General features: G+C 40.3%; 1 pseudogene; it reads right to left on the bottom strand.

The window, feature by feature from the left end:
- Positions 1–1,889: 1,889 nt before the first annotated feature.
- On the bottom strand, positions 1,890–20,318 carry LOC115416173 (transmembrane protein 65-like; annotated as a pseudogene).
- Positions 20,319–26,081: the final 5,763 nt, after the last annotated feature.

The following is a 26,081-nucleotide window of genomic DNA, read 5'->3' as shown; positions in this document are numbered from 1 at the left end:
TCACACAACTTCATTATGTCTACTGGCTGTTTGGAACCTGAGAACAAGGTTATTATCGTTAAGTAAAACTAACAAAGTGACCAAAACTAGAATTGTAAAAACATTTTCGTTAAATGAAATAAAAACTAAAATTAAAAGAAAAAAAAAAACATAACAAACTGAAACTGTATTGTGTGTTTACAAAACTAAAACGGATAAAAATTAAGGATAAAATTCCCTTTGGGTTCATCTTTGTCAATGTCCGATTGATATGAAAGCGATTTATTTCACTCAAGCAATTTGATATTTAATGCTCCGTCACTTGTGTTCACTTGTGGTTTCCAGTCGTCTTCTGGTCCCCACTCTACCTGGAAACATGGAGACTAAAGCAGCAGAGTCCTGTCTGGGATTGATTTGAATAGGAGCACAGAGAAGAAGAGAAAAGAGACCACTGAACTACAACTAAACTAAAACTAAAACTAAGCATTTAGAAAAAAAAAAGAAAACTAATAAAAACTATCAAACTTGCTCAAAAAACTAATTAAAACAAACTGAATTAGAGAAAAAAAAAGTCCAAACTAAATCAAACTAAACTAGAATGAAAAATCCAAAACTATTCGAACCTTGGTGCAGTTTTTTATCCAAGGTGGGCGTGGTCAGGCTTTGGGTCAAATCAGCAGATGCAGATATTCTCATCATTTCTGAAACGTGGTTGAATAAATCTATTACAAATGAAGACATGAACGTAGTTGGATATAATATTTATCGTACTGACAGGCAGTGTTGGGAATAACGGCATTAAAAATAACGGAGTTACTAACGCCGTTATTGTTTTCCAGTAACAGGTAATCTAATTAATTACTATCTGAAACATTGGAACGCCGTTAGCGGCGGTGACATGTGGTGTGTTACTGCGCACTGATACTGAACAGCTGTTCTCATCCTGGTTCACTCAGACACTAACTCACACATGTTGACGAGTCATCGATGTTGGAAAAACGTCCTGAAGCAAAACAACAGATGTGTTTAACTGTGTGTTCAGGCAAAGCAGACCGACAGCATTTATACGAACAGCATTTATACGAACAGCATTTATACGAACAGTAGTGTTTATAGGGAGAAATAATAGAGACGGAAAAACGGTTAGCACGTTAGCTACCGACTTAATTAGATACAGAAGAGTTTATATTAGAATGGATCCTTCCTAGTCCACCAGGACCAGGTCCCACTGTACCAGGTCCAGGTCTCCTTCCTAGTCCACCAGGACCAGGTCCAGGTCTCCTTCCTTGTCTTCTGAAGGAGGAGGGGGATGGTACCTATGTCCTCCTAAACCAGTCCAGTTCTGTGGTTCTGTTAGTGTTGGGGTTCCAAACCAAACCAGATGAGTCCTAGTGTCATATTGTTCAAGTTATTCACATTTTATTGTGAAAGGATAGTTTAGAAATAGATTTTTTTAATGTAATTGTATCTTTTTCACATTCAACCAAGAACAAACTTTCCAGCTGAATTCTTCAGAGGTTTTTCTGTCGTACTGGTCTGAACGTGGAACCAGGACTAAACTGAACTGTCCCATGGTCCAGAGGTGGACCTTGTGCTGGGCCAGTTCTGACCCACAGGTCGCAGTGTTCGACACCTCAGACCTAAAGCTGAGGGGGGCAGACGGCGGATCCTGGAAGTCCGTCTACTCTGGGTTGGTTCGGCTCAGTTTGACCAGGTTTTCCCCCAGTAGTGTTCTGGGTCCAACTAAAGAGGTCTGAGTTTGGTGGGTCCGGGTCTTGAAGGGGTGGGTCTTTGGTGAGTCCAGGTCTTGAAGGGGGTGGGTCTTTGGTGAGTCCAGGTCTTGAAGGGGGTGGGTCTTTGGTGAGTCCAGGTCTTGAAGGGGGTGGGTCTTGGTGTTCGTCCGTGCTTCGTTAGGACTGTGTCGTAGTTTCGCTGCTGCTTCGTTCTTCCTTCTCGTCTTTGTCGTCGTCGTCGCTGCTCAGGAAAAAACAGCGGGAACATTCCCAGGATGCAGCCGATGGACACGCCGATGGCTTTACCCTGTGAAAACAAAACCACACCCACTTTACAACAACAAAAAAACTTAAAGAGTTCCGACCGTCAGCCTGTTTGGACGAAAGATTTAGAACGGAACGACAAACAATCAAAGAAAAGAAACGACAGAAAACAGAGTGGAGTGTGAATGAAAAGAACCGCATTTTCAGAGGAGGTGGGCGGGGTTTATTATGACACTGTTAGCAGTTGTGGGTGGGTTTACTATGATGCTATCACCGATTATGGGTGTGGTTTATTATGACACCGACAGTGGGATGTGGGTGGAGTTTATTATGACAGTGTTAGCGAATGTGGGCGTGGTTCTGGAGGATTCTGTTGGTTTCTGTAAATTGGCGTCAGTCTGGTTTGGACCAACTCCATATGTAAAGTGTCATCAGAGAACTTTTGTTATGATTTGGCGTTATAGACATAAATTGACTGATTGGTTTACTACACCACTGTGAGTGGTAGTGGGTGGAGTTTCATCCCTCACTCTTCTCTAACTCCACCCCACTCGTTTCCATGGTGACGTCCTTGTACACTGTTCCGTCTGTAGATTCTATAATTCTTCTTCATTACCACCGTTGGAGTTATTCGGACCCTGTTAGGCCACGCCTCCACCACCTCCACCTGTTTCACCATTAAAGGGGGCGGTTCTCCACAGGTCTGGACTCGGATCTTTAACCATAACCCTATTAACTAAAGGAAAGTGTGCCTCCATTGGACCTCAGTGAGTGACAGCGGTGGTGGGCGGAGCTTGCAGTTCCTCACCATGTGGGCGGAGACTCTGGTCTGCCACATGTCCACCTGTTTGGGCGTCAGATCTGGAACCTGCATCCCCAGTTTGGACGCCAACACCTCCACGTAACCGGCCAGACTACCAACAAAAATACACAATAACGACGACCACCACACGTTTACACTCAGAGGATCTGTGGTTACCGTGGAAACACCGTCATCTTCTACAACAGTGATTCAGCAGTAAAACCATGAATGACAGTGGACGGACACACTGGGGTTACGTTAAACAATAAATAAAATGAACCAAAACCATTAGAAACAGTTACTACATACTAAAAAACCTTGAAATGGGCAAAAAATAATAATAATAATGGTTTAGTTTGAAAAAAAACACCTAAAATGTCAACCAAAAAAAAAAAAAAAGAATAAAATTAGCAACAAAATTAACAAAATTAATTACTCAACAAAATAATAAGATGAAGAAAATGAGCCACAAACTGAACAAAATGAAGAAAAAATAAAATATGCAACCCATTATCGATACAATCAAACATAGACTCCTGATCAATAAGAATAACTCTGCTGATCACAAACTGATCAGGTTTACAGTTTGGATGAAAACAGCGTCCGAGGTTCGAAACGTAAATACATCGGACTAAAAATGAAGCGACTTTTCCGTCAGAGTCGATAAAAACGGTGGATATTTGTCGTGTTTTGGTTGTAAAACTGATCGATCCCAGTCGGTGGGTTTGATCGGGTGTGATCTGGTCCGATAAGCTCATGCAGTTTTATCATTAACATCATCAGTGTCTTCTTACCCAAGTCCGGCTAAATCCGACACCAGTTTCAAGAGCAGCAGCTGAGAAGACACAAAGAAGAAGAAAAGGTCTGTGAAAGTCAAGGAAGTTCAGACCGACCAACTGAAAACCGACATACCTTCATCCACAGGCAGGAAAAGGAGGAGAAACCAAGGAAATGATAGAAAAACAGGGAAAATAATCCACAAAATGAAGAAAATAAACAACAAAATGAAGAAAAATCTCAGCAAAATAACATAAAATGTAAAAATACAAAAAAAAACAAAATGAACCAAAATGAAGAAAAATAAACAATAAAATGTAGAAAATAAACAGTAAAATAAATAAAATAATCACACAAAATAAATCAATTAATCAACAAAATGAACTAAAATGATGAAATAAACATAATGCTATGAAATCAGACTTTAATCAGATTCATTTAAAACCAAAGTCCAGTTTATCTGATGTTTTAAATGTAATATGGTAAAAGTGTTTATACATTTATGTTTTTTATTCATTTGTTCATTTTATGTACTTCATTATATAATTATTTTATTCATTTTACTTGTTCATTTTCTCCATTATTTTCTTTTTTTTACTCATTTCTTAAATGTTCCTCATTTCTTTGATGATTTTCTTCATTTTGTTCATTTTATTTTATTACTTCATTTCCTTAATTATTTTATTCATTTTAATTGATCATTTTCTTCATTATTTCCCTCATTTTTTTGTTTAGTTTCTTCTTCATTTTTAACTTATTTTCCTCATTTCTTTGATGTTTCTCTTTATCTTTTGTTATTTTCTTGTCCTCTTCGTGTCCGTTTTTCCTCTTTCTGTCAAACTCCTTCCTGCTTGTTGGTTTCATCGGATTTGCCGTTTCATTCATTCACGTCAATTCATTCATTCGTTGACGTTATGTCGTCTGGTGCTACAAACCAGAACCAGAACCAGTGTGTGTGCACTCGTCTACTGCTTTTATACTGTCCATACACTCATCCATCCATCCCCATCATCATCCGTCCTGTTTTTGATTCTGAACATTAATAAACTCTTCTTCTATTTTCATTATATAAATTCATTTTCATATTTTGTCGTATTTGATTCGTGTTGAACGACAAACACACGTTCGTCCTCCAAACAGAAGTTCGGTTTTTACAGAGAATAAGAATAGAACCAAAGGTCACCTGTTGACCTCTGACCTTACAGGCCATGGTGGAGATTCCCAGAGTGACTCCGATGGACAGTTCGATCTGCGTTCCCTGGAGAAAAAAGAACCAGAACAACCATGAGAACCCTGAGAACCCACAGAGAACAGGAAGACGGACGACGGGACGGAGACGGACGACGGGACGGCGGACTCACAGCTGCGATCATGATGGCGTTGTCAAGGGAAACCGAAGCCACTGAAGGGGACGGCGTTGTGGAATAAAACTGGAAAGACAAAGAAGTAAATGAATGGATTTAGGAAGAATAAAGGAAGAAGCATCAAAATGAATGAAATAATTAAAAAAGTTCATGAATTAATTTAAAAATGGGGAAATAATGAACAAAAAGGAACAAAAATGAATAAAATTAATAAGCAAAAATGAAGAGAATCATCAGAAATTAATAAAATAATAAAAAAAAGGAGAAAATAATCATTAAAATGAGCAAAAAATGAATGAATGATTAACAAAAATGAATAATCAAAAAAAATTCTGAAATAATTTAAACATGGGGAAAATAATGAACAAAAGGAACATAATGAATAAAAATAATAATTAAAATGAGAGAAATCATCAAGAAAATGAATAAAAATAATAAAAAAACAGGGAAAATATATCATTAAAATGAGCAAAACTGAACAATCAGAAAGGTAAAAAAAAAAAAATTAAAAAAAAATAGTAAAAATGGTCATTAAATTTACCATAGATGAATAATCAACAAAATGAACAGAATAATCAAGAAAGTTAATAAAATAATTATAAATTTTGGGAAATAATTATTAAAATTAGAAAAAAACTAAGAAAATGAGCAAAAACTTGACAAATTAATGAACAAAATGAGGAGAATAAAACACAAAAGGAAGAAAAATTAATGAAGTATAAAAAAATGAAGAGAATCATCAAAGAAATGAATAAAATAATAAAAAAAGATGAAAATAATCATTAAAATTAGCAGAAATTAATGAAATGATTCAAAAACTTGACAAATTAAGGAACAAAATGAGGAAAAAAAAACAAAAGGAACAAAAATTAATAATATAAATAAAATGAAGAGAATCATCAAGGAAATTAATAAAATAATTTTTAAAATGTGTAAAGTAATCATCTAAATGAGTAAAACTGCAGATGTGTTCCAGTTTAAACTTAGAAAACCTCAGATAAACATGGTTTGGGTTTTTAGTTTCACATTCATCTGTTTCACATATGAACAGACTGAATCCTTTCTAATAAAGTGTGGGTCAGTTTGATTTAAAGTGTGGGTCAGTTTGATTTAAAGTGTGGGTCAGTTTGATTTAAAGTGTGGGTCAGTTTGATTTAAAGTGTGGGTCAGTTTGATTTCTGGATGTGATGCACATCAGTGTGCAGTCGGTTCCATCTGTTCTCTGGTGTTTGATGGACAGATCAGTGTGTGCAGAACATCTGTCAACAAACTGGTTCCATCCGACAAACACAGATTTAATCACGACAACAACAACAACAGGAGACTCACTGTAGCGGATCTGGGCGGTGGTCGGAGGAGAAGGGTCCAGGGTGTCTGAGGAGGAGAAGAGGAGGAGGAGGAGGAGGAGGAGGAGGAGGAGGAGGAGGAGGAGGAGGAGGGGAGGACAAACATGAGTGTTGTGTTCTGTTTCTGCTGAACGTACACTTTTAAACTAAACGTTCATTATTGTCTGTATTCTATGAAATAAACCTTTAAAACAGTGAGTTGGATCTGATTTAGGATGAAAAACTGAAAATATTCTGAATGAAACCATGAATAAACCATCAGCTGTTTTCCATCTGACTGAAACTGAAACATTTGGATGTGATTCAGTTTGATGAAGACGTGGTGTGAATACATGAGTTCACATGTTCACTAACGACAGCGATGTGTGCGACACTGGGAGGTCAAACCAGTGTTCCCAGCTCCAGCCGTACACCTGCAGGCTCTGAACTGGTGAACGCGCCCAGATGTTCACTGTCAACGTGAACTGTCTGTGTCCAGAAGCCCCTCCCATCTTCATCATGTGACTGGACCTCATGTGGAAGGCTGTCCCATAGTTAAAGCAGACCGGCACAGACGGGGGGGGGCTGTCACTGGCTCCAGATGAACTCTGCGGTGTCGCCCGCTGTAGCTCCGCCCACTTCCATCTGCCTCACCCAGCTGAGGAAACTCAAAGGGAGCAGGTAGATCCACAAGCACTGTGTCTGTAGGTGATGGTCCAGGGGAAGTCCTCCTGGAGGTTTAAAGGGTCTGCAGCACCGGACCACATGAGGACTGTTCTGTTTTTACACACCGCTAAGGCTACAGGCACGCAGGCTAACTATACTGAGAAGCTAGGCTAACTGTACTGAGAAACTAGGCTAACTATACCGAGAAGCTAGGCTAACTATGATGAATGAATGAATGAATGAATGAATGTTTATTTCAGTTAAATACAAAATACAAACACATACATATTAAAAAAAAACAACAAACAACCATACATATTAAAAAACAAACAAACATAAAATTAACACATTTTGTAACTGAAAAGGACAAGCTGAAGCCGGAGGCTTATTTCTGCTTCTCCTGTTCACATCCTTACCTGAGTCCACACCTGAAGTGTCAGCAGATAAATACTTAACACAAATTATACTACATTCAGTGTTATAAGTCATTTTGTAATCAGATTACTTTCATAGCCCTTCAGAATTTGACAAATTAAATTCTTTTTGAAACTCGACAGTGAGCTACACAGTTTCACTTCATCCTTCAGTTCGTTCCATAGTTGACACCAGTAACTGAAACACTGTGATATTTAACGTTTGTTCTTACTTTACACTTTTCAAACACAAACATCCCTCTTAAATTATAATGTCCTTCTCTTAACTTAAAAATTTTCTGAATACAAAAAGGAAGGTTTTTACTTTTAACGCGAAACATAAATTCCATTGTTTTTAAATATACAATATCAAAAATTTTGTAAACCAGATTCTACAAAAAGTGGATTACTTGATTGGAGATAACCAGCTTTGTTTATGACTCTAATAGCTTTTTTTTGGAGTTTAATTATCGGGTCTAAATTAGTTTTATACACATTGCCCCATATTTCCACACAGTCTGACATATATGGCATTACAAGTGAACAGTACAACATATGCAAACATTTTTGTTAACAAGTCCGAGTTTTATAAAGAATCGCAACAGCCTTGGACATTTTGCGTTTGATATATTCTATTTGTGGTTTCCAACAGAGTTTATGGTCAATAATCACTCCCAAAAATTTTGTTTCATACACCCTTTCAATTTCAATTTCATTAATTTTCAGTTTTATATCATTCCCCTAGCACCACCAAAAACCATAATTTTGTTTTATCTTCATTAAGTGATAACTTATTTACGTCAAACCATTTTTTTAACTTGATCAATTCCTTTTCCACAGTTTCTAATATTTGTTTCATATTTGCTCCCGAATAAAGCAAATATCATCTGCAAATATTGTAAATTTTAACTCACTAGATGCCATAAAAATATCATTTAGATAAAGTATAAATAACTTGGGTCCCAGAACTGAACCTTGTGGGACCCCACATGTTACTTTTCTAAGTTGTGAATTTGTATTTCCAATTGATACGTACTGAGACCTATTTTAATAACTTTTTAACCAGTTTTGTGCCACACCTCTTATACCATACATTTCACATTTCCGGAGCAATATTGAGTGATCAATTGTATCAAATGCTTTCCTTAAATCAATAAAAACACCAACAGTATGTTGTTTCTGATCCACCGCTGTTGCTATAGTTTCTGCAAATTCCATTACTGCTAAAGATGTTGATCGTTTTTCCTAAATCCGTACTGGTGATCATTTAATATCCTATATTTCTATAGTCATCTAACCTCTTTACAAACAGTTTTCTCAAGAATTTTAGAAAACTGTGGTAACAGTGACACCGGTCTATAATTTGACACCATGTGCTTATCACCATTTTTATAAACTGGAATCACTTTAGCTATTTTCATATTTTCTGGAAAAGTGCCTGTTTGAAATGATTTGTTACATACATGAGTGAATGGTTGAAGGATCTGTTTATCACTTGTTTTATGAGTGACATATCAATGGAATTTCTATCAGTAGATTTTTTATTTTTAAACTTCCTGACCACTTCCAACACTTCACTTTCACAAACTCCACCAAGAAACATTGAATTATTGTTTTCAATAGCAAAATCAAGTTTTATCATCCTTTTCCCACTGGTAATATCTTTTGCCAAATTTGGACCGATATTAACAAAAAAGTCATTAAATATGTTCATGATGTCCTCTATTTTCCACCACAGTGTCACCAGTTTTAACAACATGTAGAAAAATCCTTTTTATTACTTTTTTAATCATATTTAACACTCTCCAAGTGCCTTTAATATCATTTTTGTGTATTTCAACAACTGATCATAATAGGCTTTTTTATGTGTTCTTATGATTGCTGTCAATCTATTTTTGTATCTTTTATATTTATTCTCTTTTTCTTTCGTTCTGTGCTTCAGAATTCTATAAAGCCTGTTTTTCTTCTTACAAGCCCTTTCCAATCCCTTAGTTAACCATGGTTTCTTATTCTTTTTAAAATCTTGTCTATATTCTTTCACAGGACAGTGTCTGTTGTACAATGTCAGGAATCTGTCTAAGAAAGCATATGATTCATTAACATCATCTACATAAACGTCATGCCAGTCATAATTTATAATTCCTCGTTTAAGGCCATAATTGCTTCTGGTGACTTTGTTCTAACCAGACAAGGTTTTTGCTTATAGTTGGTAAAGATAATTGTTGTTCATTTCCAGTTCTGCAAAAAACTGGTAAATGATCACTTATGTCAGTCAGAAATAGACCACTCCTTATTTCACCATCAATAATATTTGTAAAAATATTATCAATCAATGTTGCGCTTTCCAATGTGATTCTACTTGGTTTTGTAATTACAGGATGAAAACTCAAACTAACATAGTATTTACAAATTCTGCTGTTTTTGCATGTTCATTCCATTTCAGTAGATCAATGTTAAAGTCACCACAAACCAAATCACCTTATCACAATATTTTTCATATAAATCAGTAATCTCCTTATTGAATTTCTTATGCATGACCCTGGTGTCCTGTAAATACAACTAAGAAATATGTTTTTGTGTTTTTCCATCTTAATTTCAACCGTTACACATTCCATCAGATTGTCTATAGCAGTTGTCAAATCACCATTTATCTGACATTTCAAATCATTTAATACAAATAGGGCCACGCCCCCTCCTCTTTTATTGGCTCTGTTTTGCCAAAACATCTCATATCCTTCTAACTCATCATGTAACCCTTTCTCATCACTCAGCCAAGTCTCTGAAATTGCTATTACACTAAATTTATGCTGAAATTGTTGCAAATAATCTTTAATTTTATCAAAATTACTATAGAGACTCCTGCTATTAAAGTGAATCACTGAAAAACCCTTCAGTTTAGACTTCTACTTGTCTTCTGAATAATATTCACATGTTGTTTTAATGCTGTGGTAGAAGTGGGTCTCTGGGTCAGTGTCATTCTCTAAAACATAGGGTTTGTGATCTTGAAAGTCAAAAGACTTAAATTCAGTGTATTCACACATCTCATATTTCAGTCCCCAACACTAACTGACCTCATAGCTCCATCACAACAAATCAGATAGACATATCTCCACTGGTCCACCTCTGTACTTTGTTCTTCATCTTCATTGTATTGATCAAGCTCAGTTATGTCTCTAATAACAATAACTTTGGCCCGTTCAGGAGTACCATTCAGTCTTATCATTACCTTACAGTTTCTTACCCACGTGTCTTGGATTTTTTTTTCCTTTTTCAAGATTCTTGCTTGTCTTGCAATTGCAGCATTTCTCTTTGTTAAATTTTCGTTTATGTACACCCCTGTACCCTTAAGTTTTTTTGCATGCTTGAGCACTTCAATCATCTGTTTTCTACTCACCAAATGAATAATAATGTTTGGCCTCTTGCTCTGTTTTTGGGGTAAGGTGTGACAAACAGCTATATCTTTACGGTGTAAAGGAATGTCTTTGCTGTTTAAAAACTTAATAACTTGTTCCTCCAGACAGTGTAATTCAGTGTTTGATGCATCCTCACCGTCCTTGTCACCTGCTGTGATGCTTGCAGAAGTGCGATGGTTTGTCTTTAGTCCTGTTATCATTAGATCATCCATCCTTATGCTCTGCTCCAGATCTTCAACTCTTCTTTCCAGTTCGTCTATTTTGTCTTTTTCCCTGATCACCGCCTTCAGTTTCCGCATTTCCTCAATTAAATCCAGTAGGAACGTCTGTTGTTTTGCCACCTTGCTTAGCTCCTCAGACATAAAGTTCAAAGACTTCTTCACTTCGTCCATGTCTTCTGCAAGCCTTTTAGTTGCCATGTCTCCTGTGTTAGCTTGGCTCCTGGCCTAGCCTGGTAGCTGGCTACTAGTGGTGGTGGCTCCTGGCCCCACATGCACTGATAGGTTAATTGGTTAATCTCCAATGATTCAATGTGCAATATTTCTGTGGAACATTACACTTGACATCATAAACAGTGAGCAATAAAAATCATCATGTTTTAACAGAATGTGCTCAGTGACCTCACCTGGGTAATAAGTAAAGATGACTAAGACCCTAAATGAACAAGTACCTAATGTGTTAGCTCATTACAATCCCATTTGCAACACCCATTGTTACTGCAAAGAGCTCTTAAGGTCAGCGCAGGGTGCAGCCCTATACTATACCGAGAAGCTAGGCTAATAGTGGTAATAACTGTAAACAGAAGCAGCGCTGGCCCCAGTGGAACCCAGCGGTCTGTATGCAGAACTGATACTGGTGAAAGAGAAGGACTAAACGGCACACAGTTTAGCAGGTCCGTCCTTTAACACGTTAGAACTCGGCGTAACTTCTGCCTGAAAGACTGAGTGTATGCTTACGACACATGAAACCCATCTATACCATGAAACACAAACACACGACTGAGTCTGAGAAGCAAAGACGAGAAAACCATCAGTAACATGAGTCTGAACTAGAATAAAAGTCACAGCATCAGGTCGAAGGGTTAACGGACGAATGTGAGCGCTGGGGAGGGAACGGGCCCAATGGTGCGTTCAAGGCCCAGTGGTGCGTTCAAGGCTTGGCGGAAACGGTGTTGGGACTCCAGGGATGAGGAAGACAAAGAAGAGCACGTGCAGCTCAGACGACCCCACTCCTGTTTCCTGTTTCAACAGTGAGTTAAAGGCCGGCGTGTATTTGCAGACGGAGGACAAACACATACCAGCGTTAGTTTAACTTTAGCTTTACTGCCTTGACCTCTGCTGAAGCCCCGCCCCCTTCTCCTGCTTTAGCTTTACTGCCTTGACCTCTGCTGAAGCTCCGCCCCCTTCTCCTGCTTTAGCTTTACTACCTTGACCTCTGCTGAAGCTCCGCCCCCTTCTCCTGCTTTAGCTTTACTACCTTGACCTCTGCTGAAGCTCCGCCCCCTCTCCTTGGTTCAGCCTCAGAGGACCTTCTCCACAGCTGAAGCTGTGCCGTTGCTTGAGTTTCAGTTTCCTTCTGCTTTCTGACAGTGCTCAATAAGTCCAGGTTGCCAGGCAACAAATTCCATCTCAGTCAGTGTGCAGCGCTCAACAGAACTCCATCCACAAAGCAGCATGGGAGTCACATCACAGGAGGACCAGGACCAGAACAGGTTCTGGTCCACGACACCTGTGACTCAGAAGAGACCGATACAAGTCCAGATTCAACTTCAGAAAGTGAAGTAAACTGGGTCTTTGAACGCACCACGGGGGTTCACTGCAGCTCTGAGCCCCGTTCATAAACTGAAAAGACTGAATCTGATCCCAGATCTGAGAATGGATCAGAAAGTCACAGCTTTAAGCACAGACGCACAACAGACAGCTGATCAGGAAGAAGAGTTCAAGTGAAAAAGAGAGAGAGGAGAAAGTTATACAGAGGAGGAGGAGAAGGAGGAGGGGGAGGAGGAGGAGGAGGAGGAAGTGGCATCACTGTCTAAACCACAGGTGTCAAACATGCGTCCTGGGGCCCAAATCCAGCCCACCAAAGGTCCAGTCCAACCCACCAAAGGGTCCAGTCCAACCCACCAAAGGGTCCAGTCCGGCCCTGAGATGAATTTGTGAAATGTAAAAATTCCACTAAAACACGACCAGTCCTTTCAGTTCCGGTTCCACATTCAGACCAGTTTAATCTGCAGGGGGTCAGAACCAGTCAAATACTATCATGAACTGGAAAGAGGAAGGAAAAGCACCAACGCACATGAACGCATCACACCCATGGACCAGAAGAAAACCACAGGAGGAAGTACTCTGACCATGGACTGGAGTAAAAAACACACTGATACTAAAAACACACACTACTGGAGTAAAAAACACACTGATCAGGGGTTTCAATCCTTTTCAGAGTAGATGGTTATTTGTTCAGAGTAGGAGGCTCTTCCCAGATGGCAGGGGTCTGGGGGGTCCAGGGGCAAAGCCCTGGTGGGGGGTACACAGGGGGTGAAGCCTCCCTATGCCACATTCAAACAAAATGACTGTTTCCAGTCCTCATGTGACCTCATGTGACCTCATTTTGTGAGCAGTTGTACATGTGAGCCCAGCTGTGTGCCTGTATGTGAGTGCAGAGCTCAGAACAGCACAGACTAAAAACACACTGACCTGCTCCAAACTACGTCTGCTGATCTGCATTTCCATTATTCTTTGTATTCATATTATTATTCATATATATTTGTACATTTTATATTTGTCGAAGGTCAGATCACCTTTAAAATGACAGTCGTTTGATAAACACACACATGCTCCTGGATCTGGTCTAAATCTGATGGTCTCATTCATTCAGACCGGCAGATCCGATCACCACATGGGCCCTGGAAGATCCGACAGAAGTCTGTGGAACTGAAAATGGACAAATGTGCAGAGAACTGCACCTGCACACATACAGGTTTAATAAGGGATACGAGCTGGCTTTGGATCTGTGCCAGTCCATGTAAACATTTGTCATAAAGTTTCCTGAAGCTGCTTTGTTCTGTTTAAATGTGAATATTTCAGATTCTATTTCCAACCACCGTCATTCATTATGGATTTTGGGAAATTTATTTACATAGAAACTATTAGTTTCCATCTGACAAAGACCTGTTATAATTTATAAAATCCATATTTTGCTTTCGGTATTTGAAGCTGCAGACATATATGAAGCACATGGAAGGTGTGAAAACCCAGCCCAGCTGAGATCAGTGTGCAGACAGGTCAGTGTGGTGGATGACTGTGGGAATGTGGACCCATATGTGAGCTCCCAGCCCTGCACTCACACCAGCAGACCAGGAGAGTTCACTGAAATGAATTTATTTAGGCTTCAAGCCCAGGAATTCACTTTTCAGAGAAATGCAGATTAAAGTATTGGCTTTCATAGGTTGAACAGAAAACAGACTTCAGCTGAGGCTCCTGGTGCCTGAACACTAAACAGGACATTCAGGTCCACATGTCAACCTGCACATTATTACCTGTCCTTCAAAACTCCCACTGGTGGAGGTCTGAAACGCCAAACTTCAAATATTGGCCTCATGACTCAGAATGATAGAACCTTCTGTTAATCAGCCAAATAACCTGTAAACTGCTTCTATCATACAACAGAATAAACAGTTTAAGCAGTGACAGAACCTGTGGTCTGACAGCAGCTCCAGCTCCAAACCTGAACAGCACATTCTCCTGACAGACAGTCCAAACAGGTACAGTTCACTTCAACACTGTTGTCATCAAGCCCGGATTAACCATATGGGCAACTGGGCAATTGCCCAGGGGCCCGCGACCTCTGAAGGGCCCTGGGTAGCTCGGGCATAACGAAAATATCTGGTTATCTTTTGCTTATAAATGAAACTGTCCGCTGCCCGGAGCCATTGCACTGCACAGAAACCCTGCTCCTGCTGTCTGTGACCGTGAGCTCAGACCCTCTCCTCATTGGTCAGTCCAAAAAGCCAATCAGCGGTGACGCAAATCAACGTGCGTGCACTGAGCGGGATGTAGACGTCAAGAACTACGCGACATACGCGAATCAAAACATTGCAAACATGGAGAAGCAGCTAAGTGGGAAGTTTAGTATTGGTCAGATAAGTATTTCTTTGAGAGAAATTGACGGTTTTCCAGATGTTTATAGCAGTGGCGATTTCTCATAGACTGCAGTGGAAGCCCGGCTTCCCCTAAAATGATGAAAATTAAATGGTTAAATATGTTCGGTTGTGTTGACATTTTATTGACTACAAATGTGTTCGAACACGTTCATCTCAAAGATGAGTTCGTTCAAATCAGCTTTATCACAAATCAACGGACTCGATGTTGTTCCCTTCTCCTCCATTCCCGTGTCTGTGTTTTCTCCTCCATCTCTGCTCAGTGCATTTGTCCACAGACTGTGTCCGTCTGTGGGCTTCAATGGGACTGAATGGAACAGTTTTTTTCATTGCGTCAAAACTGGACGGTAATTGGATAAATGCCACGATGTTGTCCCGCCCCCGGACACCGGGTGTCTCTGCGGGTGAATGGAGCTGTGGGCGGAGCTCGAACGGGCTATGCCAGAATCCCACGTGCTGATTGGAGGATCGGTCGAAAGGCTGAATCCCGTTTGAGTGACAGCTGTTTTCAGATCTACTCCTTCACTGACACAGTTCAGTTTAATACCGTCACACATTCTGCTGGGAAATCAAGAGAGAAAGTACTACGAAATTACTCGTTCATTTTTTTGCACTGTAAATAAACACACTCATTGTACTTCCTTGTTTCAATTTAACATAATTTTCACGTTTTCTTGTTTCAGTTCCATAATTTAATCATTTTTTGTTCGAGTTTAATATCGTTTTGTAGATAGTTAAATCAATCAAACTGTCGGCTAGGTCGGAGTGAAAGGAGCATCTGTAGTTTAAAAAGGCTGAAGTCTGACACCCACAACACACTGAGCCAAGGCAATCTAAGCAGCCTAGGTCTGATGGATACTGAGAGGACACTGGTCCAGTCCCTGGAAAAGACGCCTACTTGGTACGATAAGGTTACTGAGCATTTTCTTAATTCTTCTTTTTTTTTTTTTTTTTTTTTTTTTAATTTAAGCCGACAGTGAGCTTCCCCTGTCTGAAAGACGAGCAGCCGCACTGGTTTATAGTATTTAGTATATGTAGTATTTAGTATTAAAATGTTTAACCCTTGCCTTGACATGCCTTGAATTGTGATGTGTTTTCTGTTTAAAACTTAAACTGGGACCAAAATGTTTATTTTAGCAGATTATACTGCATTATATTTATTTTTTCCTTGTGGTGGCTCCATGAAAATGTTGAGATATGTTTATTGTTGAGAAAAAGCAGATTTCAAGATGTTTACATTGCACTTACTTTAACTCTCTTGTTGAATTCTGAGGTGACAAGGGGATTTCTGTTTAAAATTCATATCTGAGTCTATCAGATTATGTTTGTGTTTTGTCTGTGGGCTTTTTCTGACGATTCAATACATTTGTGTTGGCAAAAAGTGTTCTTAAATAAATACTGGATACTTTGGAAATGGTTTATTTATTTTTGTGAAAATGGAGGACACTTCCCTCTCTTTCTAATGTAATGGATCAATTTTAGATTATACTGATGATGAGGATGTTTTTGTTTTCATATCATCATATGCAAGTGAGTGGCCTTGACAAGAGGCTGTAGTGGTGCACTTATAGTTCTACGAGCATTTACACATTTGTGCATCAAAATGCAATTGATGATAGTTAGATATTGAAGTATGGGGTATGTTTACATATATTCCTGGAATTTATTCTGTATTTTGCCAGATTATAGGGATCCTGGGGTTGTGATGATGGGGCCCTTGAATATTGTTGCCCAGGGTACAATGAAGTGTTAATCTGGCCCTGGTTGTCATTCATATCCCAACGTCCACAGAGCTGGAAAAGTCTGCCACACAATTTGTTCAGTTTATTTTAAACCTGAGCGATCAGTGGTGGATTTTTTGCCATCTTAAATCTGACAAGGGGAATACTGAGCAGCACGATGACTAGTTCAGTTCAGGTCTACAGGGTTCGGTGAACCCGGTGGGTTCAGGTCTACAGGGTTCGGTAAACCCGGTGCTGTCTGGGATGAAGTCAAATGGCAGAGAATACTCAGGGAGAGCGGAGGGAAGAGAGAGAGAGGAGGTGAAGGAGCCTTCCTCCTTCCTTGTTCGAATGGGCGGAGCTCAGTCCTCCTCCCCCTGGCCCTGGTGCCTGCTCCTCCCTCTGCTTCTCCAGTCCTCATCAATGGTTTCGTGCCCAAAAAACCAGTTCAGTGGCACCTGCACAGCTTCTAATGGGACTCAGTTATGTATGAACAGAAACTTCACCAGCTTCTCCTGGTTTTTCCACGTGCTCGTCGCTCCTCTTCCTCACTCATAGTCCCGCCCCTTCACTCTCTCTCCTATGTCCACTGAGCATCCTCATTGGCTTAGAAGTCAGTCAGTCTTGTCACACACAGGATGTTAGTCAGACTACAGCAGGGGGGTCAGACTGCGGTCCTGGAGGGCCGGTATCCTGCATGTTTTAGATGTTTCCCTCTTCCATCACACCTGGAAGCCATTCCATCGTTATCAGACTTCTGCAGAACTGGATGATGAGCTGGTCATTAATTGAACCAGGTGTTCTGGAAGAGGGAAACATCTGAAACATGCAGGACAGCGGCCCTCCAGGACCGGAGTTTCACACCTGTGGACTACAGTAGAGTAAATGAGCATCAGTGTTACACTGATGGTGCACCCATACCATAGATCCAGCAGGGCGCACTAGTAACAGTCATCTGGTGACACAAGGAAAGCCCTGCCATCCATACACACATTTATTTTTTTTCATGATCGGGCGGGGGTTTCTAATCTTGTACCGGGCGGCAGAAAAGACCTGACCTGGGCTCCAGAGCGGAAAGGAGCCGGCAACACATGTTCAAATAGCCGGCTGTGACTGAAACCCTGTATTTTGTTCATTTTTGTCCATATTTTGTTCATTTTTGTTCATAACAAACACTAACACACTTGAGGCAGGAAAAGGGGAACAGTCCGTGTTGGAGTTTTACTGGTGAACAGGATGTTTTTAGATTCATATTAATATGAATTTGACTCAAATATTCAACTGTATCTGAGGTCAGCTGACAATGACAAACAGCTTCCATGTGACGTTCAGGTGCATTTGAACCCATTCAGTACTTTACATTCTTTACCATAAATGTTTATGACTGCCCCTGAACTACACACTGCCACCATGAACACAGGTATGATGCGTTCAGGGTCCCATGACTATTTTAACGACTGATTATTCAGTTTGAGAAATTCCAGAGCAGAAAAATTCAGAGAACAATTCACATATGTTCTGTTCTGTTTTTTAATATAAAAATCTTCAGACTTCTAATCAGTCTTCTAATTTCCAGACATTTCATGAACTAAACTACGGTTTAGTGAAGGTGAATAAATAAATGTGACCTTGGGATCAGGGACATTTCCATTTGTGTAAAAAGTTCAGAACTCCACATTTACACCCAGGGTTTTCAAGGACAAACTCAAGCCCTTTAAGGGTCACATGACATTTTTCCTGCACAGCGTCTTCATATCACTGAGGTCAAATCCATACCTACAGGAACACAAAAACTCATTTTTCAGAATATTTTCAATTTTTATCACAGTGATGTCCACTGTTTTATGTATAAACATCTAACATTAGGTTTCATTAGAGCTAAAAGTTTAGAAATTAAAGGAGAACGCAAAGTTTAATCCAAAAAAGGGGAAGTTACTTTGTGTTCTTCAGACTCAGATCCAACTGGACCTGGAGTCCACCTGGAAACACCTGGAAACACCTGGAAAACACCTGGAAACAAAGTTCTAATAGTTTCGGATTTTTCATTATAGTTTATTTTATTTAGTTTGGACCTATTTTCTCTAATTCAGTTCGTTTTAATTTGTTTTTCGAGCGGGTTTGATAGTTTTATTAGTTTTAATTTTTTTCTAAATGCTGAGTTCGCCCCTATGTAGCTGGGATAGGCTCCAAGTGACCCCCGTGACCCTAGTGAGGATAAAGCGGGTTCAGAAAATGAATGAATGAATGCTGAGTTTTAGTTTAGTTTAGTTTAGTTGTAGTTTAGTTGTAGTTCAGTTGTCTCTTTTCTCTTCTTCTCTGTCGTCGTATTCAAATCAATCCCAGACAGGACTCTGCTGCTTTAGTCTCCATGTTTCCAGGTAGAGTGGGGACCAGAAGACGACTGGAAACCACAAGTGAACACAAGTGACGGACCCTTAAATCATATGGGGCCAGCAGCTAAAATTGCTAGAGCGAAATAAATCGATTTTGTATCAATCTGACATTGACAAAAGGTGAAAACGAAGGGAATTTTATCCATAATTTTTATCTGTTTTAGTTAGTTTTGTAAACACAATACAGTTTCAGTTAGTTATCGTTTTTTTTTCTTTTAATTATAGTTTTTATTTATTCAGTTAACGAAAATGTTCTTACAATTCTAGTTTTCGTCATTTCGTTAGTTTTCGTTAACGATAATAACCTTGCCTGGAAACACCTGGAACTGCCTTAATGACATAAAAGTTTATTTTTATAAATGTTTCACCTCTGTCAATAACATTGGTTTCCAAATGAATTCAAATGGGGTCGCCTGAAATTTCTAGTAATTGATAGAAAATTAAAACTTACTAATAAAAATTTACATTATATAGCATAAATGTTGTCTAAAATTACATTTATTTGCAAAATATTATAGCAAACTATTACATGATCAAAAACAAATTAATTTTAGCCAAAAATGTCTCCGTTTGAATGTCTGGGGTCCCCACAAATGTGTGATGTTAAAATGGAGTCAGGAGCCAAAACAGGCTGGAAACCACTGAGTTAATGTGAAAAAGAAATGAATAAATAAACCACAGTTTAAAGCACATTCAAGCACTGAAACTCAAATTCAAGCACTTTCCAAACCTGAAAAACACAACATAGAAATCCCAGGTTTTCCAGCACCTGTTCCGACCCTGAACGCACCACAAATAAACCTCCTGGACTCCTGAACCGGATCAGGCCAGTCCGGTCTGGATCCACCTGTTCGTCTAATGAAGCCCAGTTTTCCGACTCTCCAGCCGGTCCCTGAACTGCCCCTGGCCTTTGACCTTTGCCCCCCCCTCACCTTGTGCCCTGGCCCTGGACTCGAACCCCTGCAGCTCCCCCAGCAGACAGCTCCTCTCCGCGGGCTGCAGGCGGTAGATGAACTCCTTGGCTCTCTTCGGGGAGTTCAGCGGCTCCCGGGGCTCCTTCCGCCCGTGGGTCCCCATGCGGCGGACGGCCGCCGTCAGCCCGGTCCCCGCCGGTGCCGCCGGTCCGGAGCCCGGCCTCAGCGCCGCCGGTCGGACCGCTCTGCCCAGGATCCGCGTCCACATTCCGCCGAAGACTCGAACACCGAGTCCCGGCTGAGGATCTGCCCGCCTCTGGTCGCCCCTCCGCCGGCCACCGGTGCCTCCTCACAGCCGAGGACACGGTTCGAAGACGGGTTCAGAACAGCGGACCGGGTCCGAGCATGACGGGTCCACGGAGGTCCTGGTTTAAGGAGGTCCTGGTTCAAGAAGGTCCGGGTCCACGGAGTTTGGAGACACGCGTGAAGTTAGGACGGAAGAGCCTGTCAAAATAAAAGCACCGACCCTTCAAAATAAAAGCACCCGGAAAGACTGGTCTGAGGAGAGGAAGAGAAAGACCTGGACCTGGACCAGGACCCACAGACCCAGACCCACAGAGCCGAACCAGGACCCCCGGACCAGGACCCAGAGACCAGGACCAGACCCTGTTTAACCCTTTCATGCATGAATTATGAAAACCTTAATGAATATTTTATTCCTCTTTAGCAAGCCCGGATTAACCATATGGGCAACTGGGCAATTGCCCAGGGGCCCGCGACCTCTGAAGGGCCCTGGGTAGCTCGGGCATAACGAAAATATCTGGTTATCTTTTGCTTATAAATGAAACTGTCCGCTGCCCGGAGCCATTGCACTGCACACAAACCCTGCTCCTGCTGTCTGTGACCGTGAGCTCAGACCCTCTCCTCATTGGTCAGTCCAAAAAGCCAATCAGCGGTGACGCAAATCAACGTGCGTGCACTGAGCGGGATATGAGACGTCAAGAACTACGCGACATACGCGAATCAAACATTGCAAACATGGAGAGCTAAGTGGGAAGTTTAGTATTGGTCAGATAAGTATTTCTTTGAGAGAAATTGACGGTTTTCCAGATGTTTATATCAGTGGCGATTTCTCATAGACTGCAGTGGAAGCCCGGCTTCCCCTAAAATGATGAAAATTAAATGGTTAAATCTGTTCGGTTGTGTTGACATTTTATTGACTACAAATGTGTTCGAACACGTTCATCTCAAAGATGAGTTCGTTCAAATCAGCTTTATCACAAATCAACGGACTCGATGTTGTTCCCTTCTCCTCCATTCCCGTGTCTGTGTTTTCTCCTCCATCTCTGCTCAGTGCATTTGTCCACAGACTGTGTCCACAGACTGTGTCCGTCTGTGGGCTTCAATGGGACTGAATGGAACAGGTTTTTTCATTGCGTCAAAACTGGACGGTAATTGGATAAATGCCACGATGTTGTCCCGCCCCCGGACACCGGGTGTCTCTGCGGGTGAATGGAGCTGTGGGCGGAGCTCGAACGGGCTATGCCTAGTGATGGCCGTTTTGAAACGGGCTTGCAACACCCGTTCGAAGTCTCGAAGCGCATGCGCTTCGAAGCTGTGCTTCGAAACGCGAGTCAAAACACCGGTCACGTGACCCAAGTGTTTCATGAACTGCGTGATGTCACCCAAACTGTTCATGAACCACTGCTGTTTCAAAGGCGTTTCACTAGAGGGCTCTCGTCTCTTAACCTAAGTTTGATTGACAGTGTTTTCAACGAACCACACAGTCAAACGCTGTTTCAACCTACTTCCACAAAGTTTAAAAGAGATGCTGATGGTTTTCCAGTTGTGGGTTTGTGACAGAGATGTTTTTTGACAGTGAGATATTGAGATTTGAGAGACTTAGAGACTTTGATTTAATTGTTAGATAGTTAGTTTGTGCAGATAGTTGAGATCACAATTTAGATTTATATAATCACACTGACACATAGCAAAGCTTAGTTCCATAAAAAACACACAGCATCACACTATAGGCAATTTGCTAGGTAAGTTAGGTAAGACTAGATTAGATTTGTAGGATTTAGAATCTAGATGGATGTTCCAGTAAGCAAGAGACGTCATTCTGTAGCTTGGGAACATTTCCAGTTGGAAACCCCTAACAAAGTGAGATGTAGGATTTGTTCTAAGCAGCTGGCTTATTGCAATAATACATCCACTATGATCCGCCATTTGACAAGAGTTCATAAAATGGAGGATGAAGAAAATGCTGCTCCCCCCAGTTTTGCAGGTGCCACTTCTGTTGGCACATCTGGCCAAGGTATGTATAGTATATAATACACAATGCACACTATGATAATATTATAAAGTGAACACCCTCATTTAGTCCAAAGCACAACTCAGTTTAGTTCAAGTATTAGCCAATATGTCTTGAAATCTTTTAAACCTTAAGAAGCCATATATATATATATATATATATATTATATATATATTTATACACACATAAATATATATATACATATCATGTATGTATATATACACACACACGTATATATATATATTATACATAGCCTATAAGTGAATGCTATGCTTGCATAATGCGGTGAAAGGTTAATTTGTTGCTTCTTATAGCCAGACAAAATAGTTTGGATGAGTCTCGGTGAAGATGGTGTGAAGGATTTGCTGCCCTTTTCTGCTGTGGAGGATGAAGGCTTCAGGGCCTTTGTCCATGACCTGGACCCAAACTATGTCCTCCCAACAAGGAAGGCTGTGGCTGCAATGATCACTGAGCTGTATGACAGGACCCAGGAGAAAATCAAGGAAGACCTTAACAAGGCAGATGCTGTTTGTCTTACCACTGATATGAGGTCTTCCATTAACATGGATGGCTACCTTGGGGTGACGGGTCACTTTGTGACACCAGACTCAAAGCTGGCTACTGTTTTACTGGGAGTGAGCGGCTTTGAGCAGTCTCATACAGCTCAACACATAGCGGAGGCCCAAAGGCTCCTGATGGCAAACTGGGGGATCACAGGAAAGGTGCACTGCATGGTGACTGACAATGCAGCTAACATGAAGCTGAGTGTCCAGCTCCTCAACCTCCAGCATGTGTCTTGCTTTGTACACACCCTAAATCTTGTAGTTAAAAAAGCCTTGGACCAAACACCCCCATCAATGAGATAAGGGAAAAAAGCAGGAAAGTGGTGGGTTGTTTAGGTCCAGCTGCAAAGCTAAAGACAGACTCTCTGAAATGCAACAGCAGATGGGCCGACCAACCCTTAAATTAATACAGGAGGTGGACACAAGATGGAACAGCACCTTTGACATGTTTCAAAGACTATGATCAGAGAGAGCCTGTGGGGGCGGATCTCTCCAACTTAGAGAATGATGTCTCTCCTCCGTCCTGTGCAGAATATGAAATGATTCATGAGGCACTGTTTCTGTTGCAGTCTTTTAAAGCAGCAACAACTGGTACGTAATTCAAGTTTATTGTATTTATTTGTATTTACTAAGATGAAACTAATGTATCTTTTCTTATTCTAACACAGTTGTCAGAGGAGAAGAGAGTGTCAGCATCAAAAGTCATTCCTCTATATCGGATGCTGCAGCACAACCTTTGAAAAATTGAGGCACTCAAAGCAGCCAGCAACTCAGCAATTGGGTAAGAAACTCTAATAATAATTGTAACAATTGTAATGATACTCAATAGACTATTTTAATGTCAATATGTTTATTGATATGAACAGGCACATTCTTGAAGGATGGACTGCAGGCAAGGTGTGGTCAATATGAAACTGTTCGACCACTGGCACTGGCAACATTACTGGATCCACGATTCAAAAACCTGGGTTTTGGCAACCCAGCAAAAGCACAGGAAGCAGAAGAGCAGCTGATACTGGAGTGTGCCACTTTGATCCAGCCTGCTGAAACATCTGGTGGGACTTTAAAATCTTGTATATTTTGTCAGCTTTCACTGTTAACACTTTTATTTAACAATGATAATAATGATAATTATTATTGTTACTTTAGATCCCCAAATCGTACCTTCATCATCTTCCACAGCAGACAACAGTCTCTGGGACATGTTTGACCAAAAAGTGAAGAACAAAACCACCACACGCAGCATCACAGCAGACGCAACAACTGAAGTTGGAAAATATCTTCAAGAGCCCTTCATTCCCCGATCTGCAGATCCTCTTGCATATTGGAAGGAAAGGGCAGTGGTCTTTCCACATCTGCATAAACTTTCAAATAAATTCCTTTGCATTCCTGCGACAAGTGTACCATGTGAAAGAGTTTTTTCCAAAGCTGGAGAGGTGATAACGAAGAAAAGAAATTGGTTCCACCCCTCCACTGCAGAAAAAATAATCTTCTTAAAAAAACCTTGAAATCTAAGTAATGCATATTTCCATGTGTTCATTTTATTTTCATTTCATTTCATTTATTCATTTAGCACATATCAGTACATCAGTGGTGCAGGGATGGAACAAAGCCCAATGGGCTTGTACAGGAGTTCCACCCTTAACAGAAATTACAGTCAACTTAGATTAAAAAGGCTAACAAATAAACTTTGAAAAATCAGGAGACAAAGTACAAAATAAAGCATTACTAAACAGTAATATACAGTGTAAACAAAATTCATAATTCAAGATACGCAAGATATATGGATGAAGAAGAAGCAAATAAAGTAGTAACGCAGTGGAGAGGGCAGGAAGTGACTAGCTGTGCAGTAGATGTTTTTTTGAGCTGCTTTTTAAAGAGTGAGAGGGACGTTAAAGATGTAGGTAAACTGTTCCAGAGCATCGGACCTCTGTATGACAGGTTGAGCTGATTATGTGAAGTGCAGGTTAAAGGTGGATATAGATTTTTATTGTTACTGTGTCTAGTTCTGTGTGAGTGTATTTTAGTAACACAAATGAATTTGACACACATGTACCCACACACAAACTTTATTACAAACCATGTCAGATCAGGACGTGTTTTGTTGAGCCACTGTGAAGTACTAAAACATCACCACCAGAGGTCACTGTGGAGAAGTGTTTCGAACAGTGGTTCAGCCTCGAAGCATTTGTTTCAAGTGCTTCGTTGTTTCATGAGGCTTCGTTTTGCCCATCACTAGCTATGCCAGAATCCCACGTGCTGATTGGAGGATCGGTCGAAAGGCTGAATCCCGTTTGACTGACAGCTGTTTTCAGATCTACTCCTTCACTGACACAGTTCAGTTTAGTAACATCGCGCATTCTGCTGTGAAATCAAGAGAGAAAGTACTACGAAATTACTCGTTCATTTTTTTGCACTGTAAATAAAACACACTCATTGTACTTCCTTGTTTCAATTTAACATAATTTTCACGTTTTCTTGTTTCAGTTCCATAATTTAATCATTTTTTGTTCGAGTTTAATATCGTTTTGTAGATAGTTAAATCAATCAAACTGTCGGCTAGGTCGGAGTGAAAGGAGCATCTGTAGTTTAAAAAGGCTGAAGTCTGACACCCACAACACACTGAGCCAAGGCAATCTAAGCAGCCTAGGTCTGATGGATACTGAGAGGACACTGGTCCAGTCCCTGAAAAAGACGCCTACTTGGTACGATAAGGTTACTGAGCATTTTCTTAATTCTTCTTTTTTTTTTTTAATGTAAGCCGACAGTGAGCTTCCCCTGTCTAAAAGACGAGCAGCCGGCACTGGTTTATAGTATTTAGTATATGTAGTATTTAGTATTAAAATGTTTAACCCTTGCCTTGACATGCCTTGAATTGTGATGTGTTTTCTGTTTAAAACTTAAACTGGGACCAAAATGTTTATTTTAGCAGATTATACTGCATTATATTTATTTTTTCCTTGTGGTGGCTCCATGAAAATGTTGAGATATGTTTATTGTTGAGAGAAAGCAGATTCCAGATGTTTACATTGCACTTACTTTAACTCTCTTGTTGAATTCTGAGGTGACAAGGGGATTTCTGTTTAAAATTCATATCTGATTCTATCAGATTATGTTTGTGTTTTGTCTGTGGGCTTTTTCTGACGATTCAATACATTTGTTTGGCAAAAGTGTTCTTAGATAAATACTGGATACTTTGGAAATGGTTTATTTATTTTTTGTGAAAATGGAGGACACTTCCCTCTCTTTCTAATGTAATCAATTTTAGATTATACTGATGATGA

Source organism: Sphaeramia orbicularis, unplaced genomic scaffold, assembly GCF_902148855.1.
Source record: "Sphaeramia orbicularis unplaced genomic scaffold, fSphaOr1.1, whole genome shotgun sequence".
In the NCBI taxonomy this organism is placed as follows: domain Eukaryota; kingdom Metazoa; phylum Chordata; class Actinopteri; order Kurtiformes; family Apogonidae; genus Sphaeramia; species Sphaeramia orbicularis.
This window is presented reverse-complemented; position numbering and strand designations above follow the sequence as displayed.